The 16662-nt window shown below is 40.8% G+C and overlaps 1 protein-coding gene across 5 annotated transcripts in view; it reads left to right on the forward strand.

Moving 5' to 3' along the window:
• SMAD1 (SMAD family member 1) overlaps positions 1-16662 on the forward strand; it is a 98075-nt gene that overhangs the window by 53683 nt on the left and 27730 nt on the right. Inside the window, exon 1 of one of the 5 annotated variants that reach the window (XM_085579211.1) lies at positions 80-203. The exons of 2 other annotated variants lie outside the window; for them this stretch is intronic. The gene's annotated coding sequence lies outside the window, so the exon portion shown is untranslated. Of the gene's footprint in view, positions 1-79; positions 204-5091; positions 16200-16662 lie in introns of those variants that run through there. 2 more of the 5 variants (XM_085579214.1, XM_085579215.1) reach the window with 2 other exon arrangements.

The raw sequence follows: 16662 nt of genomic DNA on the forward strand, positions 1-16662 counted from the left end.
CTCTCCCCGCTCACTGTCCCCGAGGCCGGGCGGCTGTGCCCGCGCATCCTCCCCTCCTCCTCCTCCTCCTCCGCGGTCCTTGCGGTGTTCCCGGCGGCGGGGCCGTGCGGCGCGGCGGGAGCGGCTCCGGGCAGCGGTGCTCCCGCTCGCCTCCCGGCATGATGGCGGCCCGGCGGGGACCGCTCCCGGCTCCGAGTTGGTGGGTAGGTGCCGCGCCGGGCCCGGCGGGCGGCAGAGCCCTTCCCTGCCGGGAAGCGCCGTCCTGCGGCTCCTCCCCGGCCCCGGCCCCGGCCCCATCGCGGGGACGCGGCGGAGCCGGGGCAGGGGCCGCCTTTGTGTGTGCGGGAGCAGCCCTTCGCCTCCCGCCGCGGCCCGGCCGCGTCCCTCTCCCTCTAATTTATCTTCTTTCTTCTTTTTTCTCCCTTCCTTTCTTTCCGCAGCCCCTTCCCCTCCTGCTTTTTTTTCCCTCCCGTCCCCTTCTTTCTTCTTTAATGACAAATCTGCGCTTAGAGGTCAAGGAAAGTTCACTTTTTTTTTTTCTTTTCCCTGTTAGAGGGTTTGGATGCTTGAGATTTTCCCCCTCTTCAGTATAGTTGCTTCATATACTTGTACAGCCAAATAATCTTATCCTGAATATAGATCTTTAAAGCTTATTAAAATTTACTGGCATGGAAATATTCAGTCATGCGTTCAAAATGATCTGGGCCAAATACTGACTTTTTTTTTTTTTTTTTTTTTTAATATAAACTGAAGTCAGAGAGAGTTCTGACCGAGGCAGGGTTGCTGTGATTGCTCTTTTGTTAGAAGATCAATCTGAAGAAGGTACACAGTCCGACCTTACAGTTTGCTTTTACAGTATCTGGATAACAACAGCTTATTCTGAAAATTAATCATTATTTTGGTGTACTTTAGGATAACATGATGCTCACTGCGTGTCTACAGTTTTATTTGGGGAGGTATTTTCAACAGAGCTTAATGAAAACTGTATTGTTAGAGCCAGATGGGGAGGAGTAAAAGTAAATGTGTATTTCAGATACAGGCAAATGGAAAAGATCATTGCCTGAAACATGTCAGTGTTTAATGGATGTCAGTGTTCAAAGATACTGCACCTTAAAACTAACATGCTTCTTAGGAAAGAGCGGTCATAGCTGATAGTTTGAGTCTGTTTTGCACACAGAGGGGAAGTCAGAAAAGAAAACTTGTTTAAAATTTTTTCTTCCAATAATTATATGTATTTTCAAGCAGCATTCAGGAGTAAGATTAAAAACAGTAGCTTACCGAGCCCACAGAGAACACTTTTCTTTGCAGGTGTGTGTCTGTAATTCTTCATGTGGTTGACTGTATGCACCTTGTCATGTCAAACAATAGGAGCAAATCATGTGAGGGAACATAAGTTTGGCTTATTTTTTTCTTTTACTTGTGAGTAATGATTTGGCTGAATTATGGGATGTGAGTTTTTAGTTGCAGCTGATTAGTATTTAATTTCCCCCTTAAACCAGAGAGCAGTGCTATGAAGGTTTTCCAAGGTTCCCATCTGATTTTAGTGCAGGTTTTGGGTGCTTACTTCTCTGTTATGACTGAAAGAACATCAGTATGAAAATGAGAGTGATCTGGCCCTTATGGGAGTCCTTGCTGTGGTCTTAGGGCTGAAGTCTTGCAATTTACTTCAGACTGTAAGTAGGCACTTGAGAGAAATTTCCCTTGATTTGGGTGATCCAGAAGCCTTCCACAGCTATGAGAAATGATCAGTTCAAGGCTGATCAGGTTACCCTAAGGGTAGGGATTTGTCCTTGCATCTGTTTTGACCCCATTACCATTGGGTATGTAATCAAATACATTTTTTTCCTATTCCGTTCTGTTCAACTTGTTTTTTTGTATACCCTTGAAGATGTGATGATCTGATACATTTGAGACAAGTGACTGAGTAAACAGATGGAGATCATTCTGTTTTCATATAAATAGTAACTATCAAATCAACTATTTGAAACTGATGAGTTTGGTGTTTGTTTTTCCTCTGTAGTTTGAAAACAGAATAGGTGAACATGAAGAAAAACAATACAAAGGTTAATAAAAGTGCTACTTGTGTTTCTGAGTACTAGAAAATTATTCAGATTAAACTATTAATTTCTTTGCTTGCTATAAAGATGTAAATTTAAAAAAATGAAGGGGTTACAACTGTTTTGGTTATTTTTCTTTAAATTAAATCATGAATGCACTGGATATTACATATTGCCAGTATTCTGCTCTGTGCAGCCCAAGCTGTGTGCGTAAAATATCACTTGAGTAGTCTTACAGGCCTAATGGAGGCATCATCTCAGCTTTATAAATAATGTAAGTTGTGTATAATGTGGAGTCCCCAGAGACTGCAGAGAAAGCATCATTACCAGCCTTTTCAACCTGCTGGAGATCTTAAATTGATTTACAGCACTGAACTGGTGCAAAATGATACATCAGGATGACACAGGGTCAACCTGTAAAAGTCTATGATGTGAGCCTGTTAGTTCAGTCATCATAATTAAACCATATTATGAGGGCAGCAAAGCAAGTGTCGGTGACATGTCCCATTGTGCTTGAGATACGGCTGGTTTGAGAATCAAATAAAGAGAGCACCGTGTGTATTATTTAAATTATGTAAAGAGTAGTTGAAATTAAAGTTTGTGCCCTGTGAAGAGTAAAACCAATTTAGGTTGACTCTCAACCTCTTCCTTGCAGTCATTAGGAGCTGAAATAGATGAAGGAATATGCAGCTACGGGATATATGAGTGGGGAAGTGGATGTGAGTGAATCTCTGAAATTTATATATCCTTTTTTTAAGGCTCAGCTAGACTTTACCTGCAGACTGTGCTATCAGATACCAAACGAACAAACAGGCAAACAAGCCAATTATTTGGCTTTTTTCCCCCTATTATTTCTATCCTACTGAATTTTGTAACTGCCTGTTGAAACATTCCTGCAGATCTGACAGAGCATTGTAGTAATTTCTTGAACTATATGGCCAAACTTCTTCTAGAACATAGTCTGTCATTTTGAATATGAGTTGGCATAGGTCACTTTTCTTAGTGAAGACAACTGTGGCTTCAGATTCGTGTTTTCCTCAAACAGCCCTAGAAAACAGCATGCCACAGTTAGTAAAATGTTTGCTAAATACTCAGCATCTTAGGTCTTGCTGTTTCTGCTGCTAAAATCACTATGATGTGTTTTGGGAAAAGTCCTGCAAAAACTATATTTTTTTTCTCTTTCTGCTAGTCAGTGTGCTGCCTGGGGATTTGAGAGTTTTGCATTTGTTAGTGTTTAAACCAACTCCTCATACCTGAAGTGGTGTGAGTTTTTAATCTCCTGAGGTTCATCCAGCTCAGAAAGAAATGTACCTTATTTTTAGTTATAAATATAAGTAAAAAAAAATAATTTTGAGGCATGCAAGTGAAGCAGACAAAATAAATGGTCACTAGTGGTAAGAGATTTATTAGTCTCCAGGTTCAGTTGCACCTCAAGAGCATGTGCTTTAGCTAAGGTGTTTTTTGAGTGGCAGATAAAAGAATTAAAGCTCACTTTGGAGTGCAGTGGCTTTTAAAATGTGGATGTGGAGCTGTCTTCTGCTGTGTCAGTGCAGATGAAGAAATTACTGTATTGGAGAGAGAGACAGATTTTAATCTGTGAAAATCCAAGTCAGATTGCACAAATTGCTTTATGGTCAATGAAGTGATCTGATGTGTGTAGGTTTTGGTTTTTGTTGGTTTTGTTTCTGGTTATTTTTTTTTAATTCCTAGTTTAGGTTTTCATTACCAACTCACTCAGTTTTGCTTTCAGAGTGGGGAAAGGCCTGTTCTGCCCATAAAAGCTTTACTGTTTTTCCCTGTAGTAGTAGCAGACTAATGTTCTTCCACTGTCCTTTCTTCTGTGTATAAGTAAAAAACTGAATGCATACCAGTCTTAATAATTAAAAGATGATATGTAGTTCCTAGAAGTTTTTCTTTGAAATATACTGGGTGGAAAATTTGAGTTTAAAATAGAAACCCCAGATTGGCAAGCGAGGTTTGAAATGCTGGTGACTTACAGGCTCATCTACACAGGCATCTTGCAATTCTCAAGCTATTTTGCCCAAGCTGTACAACAGCAGAGGGAGAATTTTTACATTAGAAGGGAGGGTCTTGCCTGGGATGGGAAGGAAATTATTGTAAATTGATATTTTTAAAGTTTTAGTGTTGCATCCTCACAGTTTGAGGTATAACTGTTTCCATTGGAATGTTGCTACTCTTGAAGATTTGAAATAACCAGAGAAAATGTTCGATTGGGCCTTCTGCAGAGGGCTTTACAGAGGGTGGATTCAGGGGTGAGGACACCCTTGGCTAATGGCTGTCACAAAGATCCCTATCCTCCTCCTCCTCAGACAAATGGTAATTTGCATTACAGAAGCTTTTTCAGGTTGCTGTGTATTTGAGTGGGGGATGCCCCACGTGTTTTTTAACGGGATAGAGAAGGCAAAGGCTTCATAAAGTGTGCTGATTTCCAGGAATGAAAACATTTTCTAGAATGACCCCAGATCATACGGGATTTTCTCCCTGCATCCATTTGTCACTTGCATGTGTTGGCACTGGAAGTTCCTCCCGGTTTAATGGGAGCAAAGGTTGAGCACAGTACTCCTAATTAGACCGTGTGAGGTCAAGTGTTCCACGCATGAAACGCCAAACTCCGTTGAGCTGTGGAGATGGGTCCATTTGTATTATTTTTTTGATTTTGGGAAAGGTGGAAGGATATGTCAGGAACTGTGGCAGTGGGATTGCTCTGCTGGAAGGGTTGTGGGGCTGTAGTGCCACACAGCAGCTGGGTTGAGCTATCATTAGATTCCAAAGGGTTTTCTGCAAGCAGGGATTGCTTTGCTCAGTTGTACTCTTCTGGTGACTGCTGTCTTGGGAGACTGTGTAGAAGCTTAGTTTAGATAAAGAGTTGAAGCTTTTTTCTTTCTGTCTCTAGACTTGCCAGTGTAGGGAAGCTGGCCAGTAGAGTTGTTCTGGATACTTGCACAATTTGGTTGTTCTGACATAACTCTGTAATTGTTCTGGACTACGTATTCCAATATTTGTTATCCACTTGGGAGAGTGATATTAGAACAGATGTCTCTTCCATTTGGTTCTTCCCTCATCCATTCTCCAGCATGCACAGGCAAAGTCTAGAGTACAAGGAGAAAAACAAATTATTTTTAAACATGCCTTTATATAAGTCATTATATTTAGGCACTGTTCAAAGCAGTATCATCCAAACCCAACAATTATGTTGAGTTGGCATGTAAGCAAATGATTAATGTGGTTCACCAGTGATTTCTGAAGCATTATTTCATATTTCTGTACTTATAAGGGGAACACTCTTCCCAATATGGCAGCAGATGAGACTGTCTAAGCCAGTGTAGACAGTCTGAATTATAGCACTTAATGGTATTCAGAAGTATATCACTTGTTGCATGTTTTTGTCATTAAAACTACTAAAATGACAATCCACATCAAAGTGGTCTATGGGCTATCAATCCAGTATTGGGTAACTTGAAAATAAGATACCCATTTAAATTTTTTGCACTGTTGAAGTTATTATAAACAGAATCATGAGAGTTGTCACCGACTCCTCGTGTCTTTCCCCAGCATGGGTGTAAGAATCTCATCCGCCCTCCAGTTTTGACTGATGGACTTGCTTCCTTCAGTACTTGGAACTTGTTTGTAGGGAAGCTGAAAATATAGGTCTCAGCTCAATACAGATTTCATCCCTGAGCAGAACTTGGATTTCAGGGTTTGCAGCATTACAGAGTTTCTTTCTACAGAGGTGGCAAGACTGACGTATATGTTTAAGGAGATATCTAAGTAGATGAAAGCAAAAAAAGCATATGTGCACACACTTGACACTTCTGTAGCAGGCTGAGAAATTTCCCATGTGTTCGGGGAATCTTGTATGTTCAGATTGATTGGTGCATGCAGTGACTCTAGCTGATGATACCTTTACTTGGTTTTCTTTCTCACTTTGTTCAACACTGCAAACTGGTATCTCATTCTTCTCTGCTGACATGAAAAGTTAAATTAGTGATATGGTTTTCTTGTAAATAATTTCAGGTTTGTGATTTCAAGCATTTTAAGGCATTGAGAATAATATCAGCATTCTATCTGGTGTAGCATGTTGAAACCAAGGTATGAGACTCTTAAAGATATTTTATTCTTGCAATGGTGTATATGTAGGATCCTTCAGGTGGATAGGTATGCTGTATGTGTGTGTCTGCACAAATGAATACCTAAAACAATAGTCACTGCTGTTGAAAGTTAAATTGCTTGGACCAGATAAAGGTAGGCTACACCTATATATAGTTGAGAAGAGACTGTAAATTTATCAAGGTCTGTGTATGTAATAACTATTTATATCTAAAAAGTTATAATGCTGTTTAAATGCTTAAAAGCTTAAAATCAGTTTTGGTTAATGAAGTAAATAACTGGAGAATCATGTTACAACAAATTGTGGCTTCCCCTTAAATGTGTTCCTAAGGGTGATAGGAGGAGGAAACATCTGCTGTTTGGTCAGATGCTGTTCATGAGCTGCATATTTGACTTCATTCTGCCAGTGTATTTCACCTTTGTGTCTGTTAGGTTTCAATTGAATATTGACGTGGGAGGATCAAGTGCCCTTGTTGTCTTACATGCATCTTACTAGTAAGGACTTTGCTTCAACTGATCTGTTGAGGGAAAAATAAGTAGCTTGTAACCGGACATATTTTCTGTGGCAGGGGAGAGAGGGCTCTCAAAATTTTGTCAAGATAAACATGGTAATGTGTGCAAGAGTGAGCATGGAAGGTGGTGTGGAACTGACATCTCCTGCTCTTATCAGTTGATGGTTTAATTCTCTGGGATGTCCCTGAGATTTTTCCAGAATTATATCCTGAAGAATAGCAACAAATATATGGGTTGGGTTCTTTTGTTCTCTGTTGTTTTTTAACTCTTTGTCCTTTTCTTTCTAGCCCTCCCAATATGTTGTAAAACAAACTCTGCTAGTGGTTTGGTAGGACAAAATAGTTGGCAGAACACTCTTGCTCACTGTTGGCCAGTTGTCTTTTTTCCAAGGGTTTCCAAGCTGTCTTCCATGAAGCAAGAAATTTACTTTTAAGTTAGGCCACACACTAGCACCTGCTTAGGAGTGTAGAGTCTGCTGTCTGTAGGTCCTGAAAATTACTAAAACTGGCTCATCAATAAAACACAGTCCTGTTAGATGAAGGATATTTCTTTTGGTACCTAAATGCTCTGGTGTGAAATTTGACATATTTTTACCACTGTTATGGTTTCTGGGCTGAAATATACTTCGGGGAAGGTGGGTTTGGATTTATTTTAATCTAGGAAGGGCTTTATTTAGGTTAGTAAAACTACAAACTACAAGATGATTTTTTTTCTGTTGATTTAATTTCACGTGTAATAAAATAATCCATCCTGCCTTTGCAGGTAGGTTGGGTGACAAACAGGTCGTGAACAGGACAGGCCTTAGTCATGGCTGCTTAAGGTATCTGGTGCTATAGTGATGAGCATGGGATGGGAACCTCTGTAGATCAGAATCTTCCAGTAGCTCACAAGCAGTGAAAAATGGGGTGAAAAGCGGCTTCTTACCAAGGCTGTATGTAAAGCAAGGTGACAGTGATGGGGACTTGTGTTTTAATCGAACAGAGCCATACATGAAGCCAAACTTCAGGGGTACAAGCATGAAGGGAGGAAGAGTGAGGCAATTCAGAAGGCTTCTGGATTCTCTGAAGTGGTCAAAATCGGGGAGAAAGCAGCTTTCTTGTGTGTCTGCCTGTGCACAGCAAGCAGAGTTCAGTCCCTACCTCAGTTTGGTAGCCCTTGATGTGGTGTTGTAGTTCTGCCAAGGCAAGTGGAGTTCTATACAGTTTTCTTGATCCAGTTACTTTTCTGATGTGTGACCAAATAAATTGGCAGGTGGTTGTTTTGAGAACTTGACAGAATCAGAGTATGGTTGAGATTGGAAGGGACCTCTGGAGATCATCTGGTCCAGCCCCATGCTCAGTCATGGCCATATAGGTTGCCCAGGACCATATCTGGATGACTTCTGTTTCTCCAGTTGTGTGACAACTGCTCTATTGTTGTGTCCCAACAGTGAATAAAGTAGATTTGAAATTTATTTGAACATGAAAAGACCTGCCAACATGTACATGATGGCTTCAGGGATTGCTACACACATAATACCATTACACTGGTTAATTTCAAATGTGTGGTAGTATTTTAGGAATCCCAAACACATCTAAAATGTGCTTGCTCCCCTGTACATGGAGGGAAGGGAGAGATGGGAGGGACAGACATCCAACTTGAGTGGAGGTCTTACCATGAGTCTCCAACATTCAAGTCCAAAATTTCATCTCCCTTCACACAGTCTCTTGCTTTTGCCAGACACTTCTTTTTCTTTTTATCGCTAAGAAGATAGATATGTGATAGATAGAAAGATAGAACAGACCTCGATTATGTCATCATCTTAGTTCTGCTAATTACCTGGTGAATGCAGTGATGAAGTACACTAATCTGAAAAATGTGAATTTTGACCTTGCTGAATGTCTTGGAAAAGCTGACTTACATATAGGTTGCCATCTTGACTGTTGCAGTTTCCTGTTCTGCATTTTTGCCTGCTGCTGGCTTTACAGTCTGGCATATTTAATAACAGGCCCTTTATTATCTGTGGTAGCTAGTGTCAGTGTTAAGTGCTTTCTATTGGATGTAGTAGCCAAAGGAAAAGTCTTTGTCTTTATTAGCTTAAAACTTAGGATAATGGAATTATAGTTTCTGTAATGTGTCGTATTCTATTTCATGTGGAAAATGTTTTATAAATGCTCTCGGGTTAAAACTTTGCAGTGTGTGGTATTTTTGGATAGATGGACATGAAATCGCTCTTTTTTCCCCAAGTTTGCTGTGTACTTACTAGAGCAGAAGGCAGTGGCAGTAGAGGGGGGATTGAATTGCTGCTGGAGTGTTTGGTTATTCAGAACCAGCCAAGGCAGGGCTCCTTGCTCTGGGGATGAGAGCAGGTTTTGCAAATCAGCTGAAGTACTCACGTCTGAGTGTGAGCTCATCGTTGACCTGGATTTCACTTAAGATTTGAGGGTGGCAGCTCCCTGAGATGGAAAGAACTCTTAAGAGGTGGGTTTCTCTCAGTCCCAGCCATGAGTTTCTTCCTGTAGGCTGGCTGGGTGGCTTTGGTGCTTTGAGCTGATCCCGCAGAAGGTGCTTTTCAGTTTATGTTGGTTCTGCCAGGTTAGGGGGTGAACTGACTGGCAGGTAGAGGGGAAGTTATGTTGCACTACCCAGGCTGGTGCAAGGGAGTAAAGGGAAACCTTTTCTCTCTGAGTGGGAGCGAGCCCTTGGGGCTGCTCATTGGCTTGTGGACCTGTGACCTTGCTGGCCCAAGGCAGCTGCTGGAGGTAGCAAGTCAGAGGCGAGTGCTGTAGCACTCCCAGATGAAGCCTTCCTTAAAGTGCTTGCCAAGGGAAGGTCTAATTTACAGGGTTTTTTTCTCAGATACTTATATTGGTGATTAGCAGGGAGAGACTTGACTGCCAGCAGTTACGTCAGCCACAAAGCCCCAATGTAGCTCTATTGGCAGGAAAACGACAGTGATTAATGGTGCAGTATCTTTTATGGGGGTGAGGGAGGACGGATGGAGAGCAACACTTAAGCTTTCCTGGACAAGTGTTGTTTTGCTAGTATAAACTGCAAGCTGTCTTAGAGATGTTTTTCTAGTTTAATGCAACTGCATGAGCAGAACACATCTAGTGCGTGTCCTGTGTGAGACAGGGCAAGTGTTTTTCCACAGGAGGAAAAGAATGTCCAAGTTTAACTTCTTGGTAGTGAAAACTTTATTTTCATCTTTAGAGGATGAAATTACTTGAAACAATTGGCAAACTGGGTACAGTTAGCAGCATTGTCAAGAAATCAGAGAAAAGGCAAATACTAAATCCACTAAAAACCCTTCTGTAAGGGCAGATTGGTGCTGCCAGAAATCACTGCCAGTGATGACAGTTAGGACACCTGAAGCTGATCTGTGCTGTGAGCCAGTGCAGTGTTTGTAACTTTCCTGGGTTCTGCACCACTACATAAATCACTTCCAAATTTTTTGGCTTTTGATACAGTTTTCTCAAAAGAAATTTAGAAAGCATTTGTTTTGGTGCTATATGGTAAATGTGCTTAAAAGCCCTTACTCATTTTTGTTGCTTGGATCTTTGTAGTATATTTATTAACATTAAGGAATTAGACTATCTGCAGATTTAAACTACAAACTGTAGGTATTTCCCTAGTAGCAGGAGCTACTACTTTTCCTAGTGCTGGAATGAGGTACTCACTGAATTCCCTTGTAGCTTTCTGCTGTGCTGGAGAACTCTTCAGAATATGGGAATCTGACTGTAACATCTTTTTTCATTTTTATTTTTGGCTTGGCTAGAGACTTCTTTGCAGAAAGCATCAGCATAACTGGCAAAAATGTCCCAGGGCTATTTACTGCAGTTGACAGGATAACTGTTCCCTTTGCCCTTCTCCCCACCAGTTTATCAGGAATGACTCTTGCCCATGGTCAGACCCAATGCATCTCCTGTGGTTTTGTGAGCAGGGAGCAGTTGAGAAGTGGCAGTGCTGGTGGCAGGCTGCTTTGGCTCAAGTCTGATATTCCTGATTTTTTCCCTCACACCTTTGTCTGCCTTCTTACTTTCACTGATTTGGGACATGAGGACTCTTAATCTTCCAGGCCAGCCAGCAGTCAGGGTTGTTTGAGCCTAAACACTTCTTATCTTGGGAGCTAGGGAGTGCTGGTTTCAGCCCCAGAATTAAAGACATCTATGGAATAGCTAAAATACAAGGAGTCTGAAATCTTTGTGTGTGCTTTCTGTGCACTAGCTTGTAGCCTAGAAGTAAGTAGTCTTGGCGAGCAACTTTGAAACTTGGAGTTCTTCTGTCCATCCTCAATGCCAGGCCAGCTGTGACTGTTCAGTAGCAGGCAGCAGTGGAAAATTTGGAAGCATTATGGCTGTTTTAAGCTAGCCTGCTGCTGACCTTGCAGAGCACAAGCTGTTTGGAAAATGCTGTGTTTTGGTGTCTCAGCTGTAAGAGACTTGCAATTTTGCAAAACTTGACTTTTGAAACTTCAAACTGGTCTCAAAAAATTATGGTGGAGTGATTAATAGGCTGTCTTATTGCCATATGCAGAGCCATACAGGCTCTGTTAAGAAGAAAAGCTTGCAGATAAGGGAAGGGTAATGAGTAATTTTTTTTGTGCCTTGATTCCTCTTCCAAAAGTCATGAAAAGCTTACAGATAACCAGGGAATCAGACAGATTACAGCCCTTTTCTCCTGTTGTAAAACCTCTATATTCCCAGTAAGCACTGTAGGAGGATATCTCCCACTTCCTTTCAAGCTATGCTGTTCCCAACTGCTGTATTAGCTATCAGTTCCTATCTGTGGGTTGAAGCCTTTGTACAGAACGCTGCAAAGCCTTGATCTCAGGAATATGAGAAAACAGTTTGACGTGAGATTCTGCAGATGTTCTGGCACAGGGTTGTGACAGCTGCTTTTGCCTCATCCCACAGTTTTTTGGATCTTTCTGACTCGTGTATGTCTGCGCCCTTGTTTTGCCCTTTTGGAGGGGGAAAGGTGTGTCTGTGACTTCTGGGTCTGTTTTTAGTGTAGGCACACTCAGAGTTGTACCTCAACTGCTGGTAAAGGCTGCCATCAACCCTTTATATGTGTTTGTGGGTGTATTTTAAGTGTTAACCCAAAGTGTCCTTGACTTGGTCTCAAGTGGATCCCTGTCTTGTGCTTGCCTGTAAATCGTAAACTTTAAAGAGTTTAACTGTCTTGTGTGGGAGCTGAAAGGGCATCTATAAACACTGTGATCTTCCATTTATAAAGACTCTGTGACTTAGGATGGCTTGATAAATACCAAGGAACTGCCAGGGAGTATTTGCTGTGATCAGTTGTGCAGCTGCTCCTCAGTGTCCTGAGGACCTGGAGCACGCTTGGGCTTTGTGTCATCTTAAGTCCTGTCCTGGTTTTCAGTGGGCCACACGTGGCATGCTGTAATTAAATAATGTTTCACTGGACGGTGGAAGTTCTGCAAATATTGGTGTTTGTGTCTGAGTTGTATAAACATGGCTTGGAAAGCTTTGTCATCTTTAAACACTTTCTCTGTCCAGAATGGTAGTTGTGAATTGCAGGGCACTTGATGAAATTTGACGTAGACATTTTAAAGACATGAAGAAGGTACAGCATTTTAAAAGTTGTTTAAAGGCAGAAAAATAGCTGTTTGGTTTTTACAGATAGGGCAAAAACCAGGAAAGCTGGAAGAATCCTTTAAAAACAAAGTAAAGCATGCATCACATGAAATGCACTGAAATATCTTTAACACTGGCAAACTGACTATTCTTATTTCAGGTGCATAATTGGTGAGTGGAGGACTCATTTGTGGAAAGATTTATTTAATTTAACAGCATTACTTTTTTTTGGTTTAATTTTCATCAGTTTGTTCTGCTTTGCTGAGGCTTGACCCAATAACTCTTTTATTAGTGAATAAGTAATTTTTCTTCTCAGTTTTTGTCATCTTCTGATTTGGTGAAGGATTCTGCTTTAAAGCTGGGGATCTTGAGTTGTAATTTAACGTCTTTACTTAATCTCTGATAAATGAGGTCTGGGTCACAGTCTTTAGAAGTGGTTTAATGCAGCTGATGTAACTGTATTGGTGCAGGCTCTTGGTGAAATGAATAATTTGTAGGAGCAGTGACTTGCCTCAGCTGAGCATAACTGGAGTGCATTTGGTGGGGTTCCCCTCCTTAAAATGTACCCTATTGGAACACTGCTCTGGCTAGGGCTAACAAATCCCTTTTTAAATTCATGCAGTTTGTGCTAGACTGTCCTGTTCTCTGAAGACAAAACACATCTTGCATTTTATGAGCGTCACTCAAAAAATTTGATGTCTGAGTGGTGATGGGCATTTTTCTTTCTTTTCTATTTTAAAGGTTTTCCTTTGTGCTGCAGATGTATGTTTTAACTGCCTAAAAAAAACCCCTGAAAGTGACATGTCAGTAAATTTTCCACATCTCACCTGTGAAGGAAGTTCCTCCCGCCCTGTGCTGATGAATTGGAGGGAAATGCTTTTTTCAGCTGATAAAAAGAAATAAAATTCCATGCCCTTCCCAAAGGAGGAATTCAACAATTGGACAAGTGATGTGGGACCATGTGTTGGTTTGTAAAAGGATATAGTTTGTAAAGATGTTTCCTTTGATGCCTCTGATGAATATGGATGTGTTTCCCTTGGAGAGGGTTTTGATTAAATTATGCAATTAGAGCTGACCAGACAGATCTAAATATAGGAAGAGGTTTCAGTTATCCTGCCTTTGTGTGTGTATTAACACACCCACACAGATGTGTGTTTGTTATTGTTGTAAACAACACCTGTTTTCTAAAGAAAATTCAAAAAGTCAGGAAAGGGAATGGTCTTTGTGGAAAAAGGGAGTTACATGGAGTTTTATGATGAAAGGGGAAAAAAAAAAATCTGTTTCCCCCAGATTTTTCACCTTTTAGAAAAGGTCTTCTAACTTACTTTGATAGGTGGATGTTCACAAAGCCATGGCCAGTGCTGCAGACTGGTCTTAGAGGTTCTCCTGCATTTTTCAGGACTTGGTCTGTGTCATCTAACAATGCTGACTGAGATCCTTGGCTGCTCCTGTACTCCTGAGTGCTCTTAGTGTCCTGGTGGGACAATGTGTGGAATTTAAGTACACCACAATACAAATGAAATGAATAAACCTGCTCCAAAGATGCACAGTGAAATACCCACTGTGATGGCTGGTAATTCATAATGTCTCTTGACAACTGTTTCTTTGGATGTGTTTTTCTTTTGAATGTCTTGTCATAGTTCAAGGATTTCTGTAAGAAGCCTTTAGCTTGGAGACAGTGAAGAGTCTCTTCCTACATAGGATTTAGGGAAAAAAAACCAACTCCTTGTGAACACTGTTCTGGCAAGTTTTGTGATTCACAGCCTTGTATTCATCTTACAGGTTATTTTAGTGAAGTTCATATTTTGCAATCCCATCTGTGCCAGAGTTTTGACTGAATCATCAAGTTACAGTTCCTTCCTGACCTTGGTTGAAGTACTAGGCTGCGGTTTTAGAGATAATCTTTGAAAGCACATCTGATTCAGTCCAACTGCTTGCTGACACCAGAAGGGATTTGTGCACACCTGGGTGGAAGTTTTGATCTATCCTACTTGTCCTAGCCCTGCTGTGTACCAGGCTTACCCAACTTCCTGAACAACTACCTTGGCAAACTTGGTTTTAGTTTTTTTCAGTCTTGGCAATATAAAATATATGTAAAAGAAGCACGGCAAGGATACCAGCAGGCAGTAAAGGTGTTTTGTGACTTTGTAGAATCACATATGCATCTGAATGCAAGAATGAGTAAAATTCAGCAATGTGTTTCTCATCTCTGGTGAAAAAGCAGGATTTGAGGATCTGGTGATCACTTAAGAGGCTGTATAGTGTTAGTGTTTTTTGTAAACATGGTGGAGATAAAATTTATGAAGAATGTGGTGTTTAAATTTGCTTTCAGGAGTATGGTTTTAAGTAGATCAAAAACAGTTGCAAAGGTATTGGGAAGAAGAGTTCTTAACCAGGACAAGGGCAGATCTAATTGTTGATGCATGTCTGCTAAAACTGGGAAAGAGCCTTTGCCATGGGCTTTTCTCACAATGATACACTTGCTTAGAAAGACTTGTATTTTAACACAGGATTTGGTATCTAATGTATGGAAAGCGGGTTTTTTCTGGGGAAGCAACAGCAAAGTTACCATAAATCTGGCAAATCTAGTACTTTCAAATCTAGAAAACCTGTAAGAATTTGCTGTTTTCTTACTCCTGCAATCATGATAGTTGAGATTTCAAGGGCAAGGAGCAGTGCCTTGTCTGCCAGAAGCCAAGTGGGGAGGTGGGCGGAGGAAAAGCTGCAGTTCACTGTAGAAACTGGCCGAACACTGTGTTCTTGGTTTGAACTTTGGGGAGCACTGGGAAGGAGCTGGCAGATCCTGATGGTGTTAAGGTTATCCCTTCATGCTCTGGACAAACAGGGCAAAGGGCTTTTTGGGTTTTTGTTGCCCTCCTCCCCTCCACAGGTAAACTCTACATTGCCCCTGCAGTTTCATTTTGCTTCCCCCCACCTGCTGAACTAAAGGGTGGTTTTGGTTATGTGACAGGAGTTTCCCTGTGGGCTGTACAGGATACATGGGAGATTTTCTTGGAAGGGCAGTCCCTCAGCCAAATAGCAAGAGGGATGGCCCAAGAGGAGTTCTGACAGAGTGGGTATTTTGGGCTGTAACAGAGGTTACTTCGCAGAACAGGCTGCAGATACCCATCCTCCTGGCCCTTGCTGGGTCTAAGTAAGGAAGGGAGTCTAATACAATGTCAGGAAAAACCCTGCCTACTCTGTTGGGCATGATGAGGTATTTTCAATACCAATGTCTTCCTCTTTTCTTGAAAAACATGTTGTATATCAGAATACAGGTTTCTGTTATAAATTGGTTTTTTGAATTCTTATTTCAGTGGTTTTTTGAATGCTTTCTGCCCTGCCAAGAGAACATAAAAGAGTTAATATTTTTTTTTCTTCTTGTCATTTTCCAAACCTATGAAGGAAGCCAAGTCAGATTCTGTACAAGCTCTCTAATGAGTTCTACAGCACTCTGATGTGAAACATGTTTTCTTTTTGCATGTGTGTTGTAATGTTACTGAGGTTTCTTTCTACCAGGTTTAATGCATTTTTCCAAGCTGAGCAAGATCTGATCTTCTGCCATAAGAAGGTGCAAAGAAAGAATTTGTTGACTAAAAGAAGGGTAATTCAGCAGAAAACTCTAGACTTTGTTTCACAAATCACATTGCTTGAAGAAAGAAACTGAAAGTTTTTGCTACTTGCTCCAAGAATAGGGAGCTAGATTAAGTTAGTGCACAATATGTTGTTACACATTCTAGCATTGCAGCTACTTAGACTTCATGCCTTTTAGTAATACATGGAAACTGTATTTATTCCTGGTGGAATAAAGAGACAGCTCCCTGCCGTCTATGCCAAAATCTGTTTGTGTTTGTTTTTGTTTTAAGGTCTAAATATTGTACTGGTTACATGAGTTGCTGAAAATATGTATCTCTCAGAGAGGGTAAGTGACTAAATATTTTTAAAGAAGCAAATTAAAATCTCTCTGCTTGTTATTTCTTTATAGTGTTACTAAGTAATGGTGCTGGGAAGAGGTATATTGACTAAGATAAATTGAATTTTTAAAATGTAGTCATAGACTAGACAGTTTTTACTATTAACAATTATCCTTACTGTGGTTTCTGCCCATTTTTATGCCTAACTGTGCAAAGCATATATTAAAAATATTTAATAGGATCCTTTTTGACTGCATCACTGAACCTGTAATACAAATAATGAAATTAGTAGAAGAGTTAGAGTAATTTCTTGTTTGCCTGAAACTTGGGCTAGAAGTTGTTTTCTTCTCCCATCCACCCCTCTGGGAGAGGATCATCTAATTGTCCAAACCCTTTCTCCACCCATCAAAAACAGTAATTTGTGTAAAGTGGGATAGTTTCCTATGGGATCTCCTGTGGGAATTTGAAAGC

This window comes from Lonchura striata, chromosome 4, assembly GCF_050655825.1.
Source record: "Lonchura striata isolate lonStrDom1 chromosome 4, ASM5065582v1, whole genome shotgun sequence".
Taxonomy (NCBI): domain Eukaryota; kingdom Metazoa; phylum Chordata; class Aves; order Passeriformes; family Estrildidae; genus Lonchura; species Lonchura striata.